Source organism: Falco rusticolus, chromosome Z, assembly GCF_015220075.1.
Source record: "Falco rusticolus isolate bFalRus1 chromosome Z, bFalRus1.pri, whole genome shotgun sequence".
In the NCBI taxonomy this organism is placed as follows: Eukaryota; Metazoa; Chordata; class Aves; order Falconiformes; family Falconidae; genus Falco; species Falco rusticolus.
Window position 1 is genome coordinate 68,831,698 of NC_051210.1, and position 8,025 is coordinate 68,839,722.

Here is an 8,025-nt window from a genome sequence, read left to right on the forward strand (position 1 = left end):
GCCCCAACTTCTGAGCAGGCAGCGACTACAGGCGCGGGCGGGCGGCGGGCTCAGCCCGCACCCCTCCCGCGGGGCGGGGCGGGGCGGAGGTCAGGCCGGGGCCGGCGGGGAGCGCACCGCCCCTCGGCGCACCGCCGCCCGCCGCCGCAGCGCGCACGCCTCGCTGCCCGCCGCCCTCTGCGCGCCCACCCTGCCCCGCCGTGTCCCGCCGCTCAGCGGCCGCCGCCGCCTCCTCACCCCATGGCCGCCGCGCCCGCTGGGCCCTCCGCCCGCCGCGGGGAGGGGGCAGGGAGCGGGCTCTGCGTCGCGCCGGGGAACATGTCTGGCGGGGCGGGGGCGGCGCGGCCCCGGCAGCGCGGCTGGCTGCCCGGCCGCCCGGGAGCCCCAGCCGGCGCCTGTCACTGTCACTGCGCCGCGGGGCTCCGTCTAGGGGAAGGTGGCGGCTACTGCAGCGCTTCTCGCTGCCGGGGGGGCGGGAGCTGCTCCCCCGGGACGCCGGCTCCGCGCTGTGGGCGCCGGGGGCTGCGCGGAGGCGTTACCGCTCCGGCACCGCCTCGGCCGCGGCTGGTGCGGGGCGAGAGCGGGGGCTCCGGTAAGGTGCCGGCAGGGGCGGGGTGGGTCTGGGGGGGCGGTGAGGGCGATGTTGGGGACGAGGGGTGTCGGCGTGGGGCACGCGCGGCTGCCGGGGAAAATGGAGCGGCTTTGGAGCCCGAGAGTGCGATGACGGGCACCTTCCTCACGCAGGGCCGGGTAAGGGGAGTGTAGGCGTGAGCTACAGCAACCTGGGGACCGACAGCTTGGGCTTTAATTATTGTAAAATAATTAAAAATTCTCTTTTGAGAAACAGCTTAGGAAAGTGAGCAGTCAGAACGACCATAGTGCCATCAGTTTATTTTATTCGAGTACCATTTACATTCACAAAGTTCCAGAGACGGACCCAGCAGAAAGGTGACTTCAGCAGTGGCAGTACTGATCTTTAAGGCCCTTGCAGCACCTACATGCACACACACCCACACACCCCCCCGCCCCCCTGCCCCATGCTGGCTCAGCATCTGTCTTCCCTGTACAATGGAGGTGGGACAAGAGCAACACAAGCCTGTGTTGCAAGAGTTTGACAATCATTTGGTAAACCATGATGGAAATCCTCCCCAGAAATCAGCCTGGAGTAGAACACCGCGGCTCACCCGCGTTCCCTGCTGTGGTTCGATGGACACGCTTGCTGATGCCACCACATGGAAGTTGCTGGGTTACAGTGGCTGGGGAAGGTGCTGCTCCTGGCACCTTTCCCTGCTCAGGCTGGTGCTGCCCTTACCTTGCTCTTGCACCAGGAGCTCTGCAACAGGGTGCTGCTTAGCTTCAGGGAGCCAGTGTGCCTCCAAGACTTGACCCGCAAATAGCAAGTTGTCCATCTGTAGCCAGGCTGTCACTCCAGGCTGGCTCTCTGCCAGCTCCTGTGGGTGCCAAACCAAACTGGGGAGGGGACAGGGGGTGGGTGGGAGGTAAAAACGTAGCAGGGGCAAGATGGACCATGAGATGTGATCCCACCAATTTTCGACTGGCTTAATAGAATGGAAATTTCGCATGTTGATAACTATCTGCCAGAAGTGTCACTGAGGTTTTAAACCGGGGGCACACAGACACATCTTTCTCATTGCTACACCAGAACTATCTTTTGCCTTTTCCCCATTTAAAAATCATGGAAACAGAACTCGACATTCTTTCAACAGTGCCAAGCAATACTACAGCCTTTCCATTAACATACCTGCAAAGAACATTAAGTTTCAATTCTTAGCAATGGTTAGGGGATTCATATCCACATCTCCCGGGAGGTGCCTGTGCTGCCAAACTAGCTGCTGCTCCTCAGGCCTTTCATTCTTACCTTGGCAGAGCAGGATTAGTTACTTGTTGAGTTCGAAATTGCAACCACAGACCTGATCCTGACTCTGTAGTTTTGTGGTTGGAGCACTGTGTTAGGAGAGGAGAACTTGTGTTCCAGCTCCAGAGATGTTTACGGTGTGTGTTTCATATAACATTCCTGTAACATAGTAAGATCTGAGATTATTACAAACTTTTTTGTGTTGACCAAGTAGCAGTGAAAGTCGAACAGCTAAAATACCACACAGATAAACCAGGGAAGGTACTACTGCTCCCTCATTATATGTTTGAATAAACATAGATAGTAGTAAATTAGTAGATTTATTATATATTCTGGATTTATACTTCCCTGGATTTTCTCTATACTAGATAATATTTTTTACTTCACATGGCAGGTGGTTTAGTTTCATGGGAATTAATGTCAAACACAGTTCACTGCCAACAAGACCAAGTTTAGGCAACATCAGCCAAAGACGTTTTGTCGGAAAGCTTGTGGGGATGTGGCTGGGACTGGGAGGATGAGAGACAGGTGAGAGAGTGTAGGTAGGTGCTGATTTGACTTGGGACAGCAGGGTGGCTTTGAAGAGGTGAAGGTCATCAGTACCTGGGTAGGAGGGGGTTGAAAGTTAGTGAAATAAGTTCTCTGAAGTTGAAAAGCAAGATAATTTTATTTTACATTTTTTTCATTAATTAGGACCTCACCCCTAAATTACATTTTGGGTTTCCACACTGTCTACAGCTAGTCCTGGAGCAGCAAAAGCAGAAGGGTGTGTGTTACATGTCTGTAGGATAAATATTTTGAATTTTCTTCATTGCTCCAATGGGTGTAAATAGCATAATAAATGGTCAGTGATCTCTTCACTTCTCCCTTATTTAAAAAAAAAATAATCTGTCTTTCTTTTAATAACCAGTATACTAAGTTTCATTGGAATATTTGTGGGGATATTATCATACACTTATTCTGTGCTGCTAGTTTGTGTTAGTATTTTAATCATCGACAGAAATTAGCTTTGGAATGTTTGAGCTTGGTTTCTTATGAAGCATGAATCTTAAATTTAGCTCAGCAACAATAAATAGGAATTGGTTAGTTCTTTACATGTCTGTTAGAAAATGCCTATCAAACTATATTTAATTGTATGTATGCCTTTATACTTCCCTTTTTCATTTTCATTTATGCTGTATTATCACTCTTCCAGACTCCCTCCAATCCCTTTAAAAAGCCTGGAAAAGCAAGTCTGGCTTGCATACACTCAGTAAAGATACCTGATTTCTGACCACTTGTTCTGACATAATATGCAATAATACCAACACCAGCTAACGTAAGCACTCTTTTCTCTGCATGCACAGTTGCCACTTCAGTCCATTCCTAGCAGTGTACTGAAAGTCCTCCCCTTTCAGAGCATGATGATCTGGAACCAGAAGCAGAAGTTGAAATGGTGGCTGAATGTGTTTTTGCTGTTTACATTAGTCTATAATGCAGTGTTTATCAACGGTATGTCAAATAGGATTTCAACAGCTCAGTGCGTACGTAATAGTTCTTGATTTGGGAAAGGTTCCTTCACTTAGAGCAGCTACAGCTAGTGCACATTGTATTATGATTGGCAGTAGTTTCTGCAAGACTAGCTGTGGATGCCTAGTTTAAGCACTGGCTTAAGTCTGTGTTTGTACAGCACAAAGTCAGCTAATCGGGTAAAATCTGCCATAGGTGGAGTTACACCAGTCAAACTGGGGTTGCTTGGTTTAGCAGGCAATAGTTCGCTATAGTCAGCAAAAGCTGTGTTACTATATGCATTTCTAGATTAATATAATGGGGTCCACATGCGCAGTTGGTGCTGGAAAAAAGAGTTTCTTTGGCTAGTAGAGTTTATACTGGAAGGAAATGAAGTGACTTTTCGGTTGCTGGGCATTTTGCCAATACAGTATTGCAAAATGCACTCTTAATTGAGTGTTTGATTAACAATACAATGAATCTTAAGTTCTAAATTTCACATCTTTCCCAGTTTAAGTGAGTATGAATGTGTTTCTCTTGGGTGAGGAACTACTTATATTAAATTAAGAAAATGGGTTTTATTTTTCAAAACTGCATGAAAAACTGCAGGAGACTGAGATTAAATCGAGGCATTGTTCATATTCCACATTCTTACCTGCAGCTTAAATCTATGCTTTTCATTTAACACAATCATAGAGTCGTGGGAAAATTCAGCTTGTGAGGGACCTCAGGAACTCCCTAGTTGATGGGCTTCTGCTCAGTGCAGGGTCAGCGAAGTAGTTAAATGTTGTTGTTCAGGGCTTTACTCAGCTGGGTTTCAAAAACTTCCAAGGAAGGAGACTGCACATCCTGGGGCAACCTGCTCCACTGCTGCACTGTCCTCATGGGGAAAAAGGTTTCCTTTCTTCTGCAGTCTGAACTTCTTACTTCGACTTACACTCATTGCCTCTCTTCCTGCCACCATGCACTTCTGTGGAGAGCATGGCTTTGTCTTCTCAGTGACTTCCTTGCAGCAAGAGAAAAGGTGCTCTGAGGTGCCCCCAAAGCCTTCCCTTCTCCATACTGGAGCAGCCCTGTCCCTCAGCCTCCCCTTGCAGTGCTGACGCTCCAGCTCCTGAGCATCCTGGTGGCCTGCCACTGGGCTTGCTCCAGTTTGACAATGTCTCTATTGCAGGGAGGGGGGAAGATGATGCAGTACACAAGATGTCATCTCATCACTGCCAAGTGAAGGGGGATAATCACTTCTCTTCATCTCCTGGTTGTGCACCTGTTCACACAACCGATGATGCTGTTGGCCTTTGCTGCTGGGGCACATAGCAGCTTGCTGTCTGCCAAATCCACAAGGTTCTTTTCGGCAGAACTTCTTCACACACAGTCAGTCCTCAGCTTGTATCACTACATGGGCTTCTTCCCCGGGCAGGATTTTGCATTTGTCCTGGCAGAATTTTACAGCCCATTCCTCCAGCCTGTCTAGGTCCTGCTGGAAGACAGCCCTGCCCTTGAGCATATTGACTGGTCCCTCTGGTTTGGTGTTATCTGCAAACATGATGAGAGTTCATGTTACCTCCTCCAGGTCATCGACACCGATGTGTATGTAAACAGGACGGGTACGCCACTTGTTGCTGGCCTTCAGGCACAAGGACTATGAATCCATATTTTTTTAGTTATAAAACATCTTTTTCCAATTAACCTCCACTGATCTTTTTAGATGGTAATGCAAAAATGTGGGATGTAAAAGGAACATGTTGGTCTTTTAGAAATAATTTAGAAATAGAAAGAATGATTCAGATGAATGTGCATTTCTCCATTTATGTCATGACTTTAGAAAACTGAAGGAAAAAAAGTCCACTAGTGCCATGAGAAACTTTTGATAAACTTTATGGGGAGTACATCAATCTTTTAAGCACATAATGTGTTTTCCATCAAATTCTTTTTTTCATAGGATAGGAGGAAGTCAAAATTATGTGGGGTGGGTAGGTTAATGGCTCCTCTTTCCTCACTTCACCTTCTTAATGCTCTCTACTCATCTAAGAAATAAGAATAGCTGAAAGAAGAGAAGCACTCTTTTAATCTAAATTTCCATCATAAATTGAATTGCAGAAAAAAGTACCATTTAGGTTACTTTCTTACGGCACACGACTGCTTGCCACGAAAATAAACTGTACTAATAAAATGCATATTCCAACCATGACCAGACTTGTACCAAGAGCTGGGAATGCACAGTGCTTGCTGTAATGCAAAAATAAAAGCAATATTTAATAGCAGCTCTGCTCTCGTCCTCTGAATATGTGGAAAATTTTAGGTTGTGGGTTGTCTGGGTTACTTCCTTTAAAGCTACAGAGCAAAGCTCCCCTGACTACTTTACATGAAAGCAGAGTAATTACCTCACAAACAATTACCTAGAAACAGAGAATTTTCTTTAAGGAACTAATGTCCAAGGAATCAATGTGAACATGCATGCAGGATAAGGAGGTGCAGGCAAAGTGAGAGAGGAAAATGAAGGAACACCCTGCCACAGCCTGCAGTCTTTATCTCCCTGTTGTTTCTAAGGCATCCATCATGTCATTATCTGCAGTAAAGACCCATCAGACGGTAATGAATACATTGACTCTGGTTCTCTGGGAAAAGGAAGGTGAAAATGGAGATATTTTGCTTGCTTTGTCTCTGAAGAAGGGAGGTGGAGGAGAGTAGAAGTGAAGGTTTTGCTTCAGCCAGTATATTCAATGTTTTTCTTTTTTTAAGGTAAGGAATTTCAGAGTTGGTGTCCTGGCCTGCTTCCAGCGCTACACAAGCTGTCCTTCATCCTAGATGTTATATTAGCCAGAAGAACTACTGCAAATGAACACTGAGAAACATTAATTAATTTTAAGATAAATAATGTGCAAGTAGCGCCCTGTGGATCTTAACTGAATCCCATCCTTAGTCTTTTCGGTACTTTTTGAAGATTGTGACCCCGCACATACTGCAAAATGTATCCAGAGCCTAACACCACTTGCTGCACCTGTATGTCCACATTGTCCTCCGTTTCCTTCTGGCCACAGAACAAGCTTCAGTGGCCAGTGAATCTTCTGTCTAAAATGCTAGTCTCTCAAGCGTCTCAGAGGTTTAAGCACATTAAACAAGGCTTTATTGGTTTGCTTTCCTGCACTTAGATCCCTAAAGTCCAACATGTTAGAGACCTAACTGATTTGCTTTTTAAAGTGTTTTACGTTTTATTACTTAGAGCATGCACTCATTGTCTACCCACATTTTATGAGCATTTTTCTGCAACTTTTGCTACTTTCCCCTCTCCAGCCCAAGTTAATCTGTCAGATTTAGGTGGAAGGGAGATCACAGAAGCTAGAACAGAGACTATGATTATTTGGGTACTCAAATTCACTTTAAGCTAAAATGGTGGTGTTACCATGCAAAAGACAACAGACAAGAATTTGACCCAAGTCACAGTGTATAAAGCGTAAATTTTTAATTTCTTGGGCTAGTTGAAGAATGCAAACAAAACCACAGAGTAACTTTATTTGTTGTTTTCATAAGCCTGCTAGTTCAAGGAACAGCTGTATCCTTTAATTTACAATTCAGTTTAAAGTCTATAATTGACAGGTCTTAAGCATATGTGACAGCAAGGGATTTGAGACAGACAGCCTAACAAAATGAATGTTTTTGCTTTCTGTACGTGACTGATGTGCTTTCTGTTGAGGATGATGTTAACCTTCTGAAGAGCTCGTTTTTTTACATCAACTGACCATTTTGAGGAAAACATAACATCAGTAGAGGAAAATCATTTTGTTAGAGTATCCTTCAAATACTCACAGAGAAGTGTCTTTCAAAGTAGAATATTGTTATGTACCTGGGTCATAAGTTCATAAGATGTGAGATAGCACTTCGACTCTTCAAAAAGACCATGTTCATTTAAATGCCTCCCAATCCTATTCTGTGTCATCTGTCTGATCAGGTATAAAAATTATACCCACTGATTCCCTGGTTTCCCTATTATAGGGCTCTTTTTGCAGATGTGATTACACTGACAGTTCTTCCTTCAGAAATCTTAGTGCAGGTCTCTGGACCCTTTTGTTCTTGCATGACAAGTCCTTCTCTCCTCCATGGAGTTCTCCCATGGTCTTTCCACTCCATTTATAGAAAATGGTTTGGCTGTCCATCTACACGATCGAATGTCCTTTGGCCCTCTATCACTGTCTGGGTGAAATTGCTGCACATGATTATTTCAAACCTCTTTCATGCTTGTACTTTGGTGATTCTTAGCACTCATAACAGTACTGAAAAGCAGTGAGGGCAAAAGCCAGCTGATAGAGAAATGAACTCAAGAGCCATCCAGATGAGGGAGTGTCCAGCCTTTCTGATTAATGGGGCTTCATAACAACATTTTACCTTGGACGGAAGCCATGCAATGCATACCATATGCCTTGGAGAAGCCAAAGAACAGGAGTCCTATGAATAATAATGTTCTTACAGGACTTCAGAGTTCCATTATGGGATGGGGGCCAAGTGGAATATAAAGCTGGGTTCCAGGAAAATAGGTGACTTCACACTGAACAGGACATGGTGACTACTTCTTTATACAGGTGGAGACTCAGATTGAGCAGTAGCTCCTAACGAGAACAGACCACTTGCTCATCTTGTGCTTCACCTGTTATCATTTTTGTGGC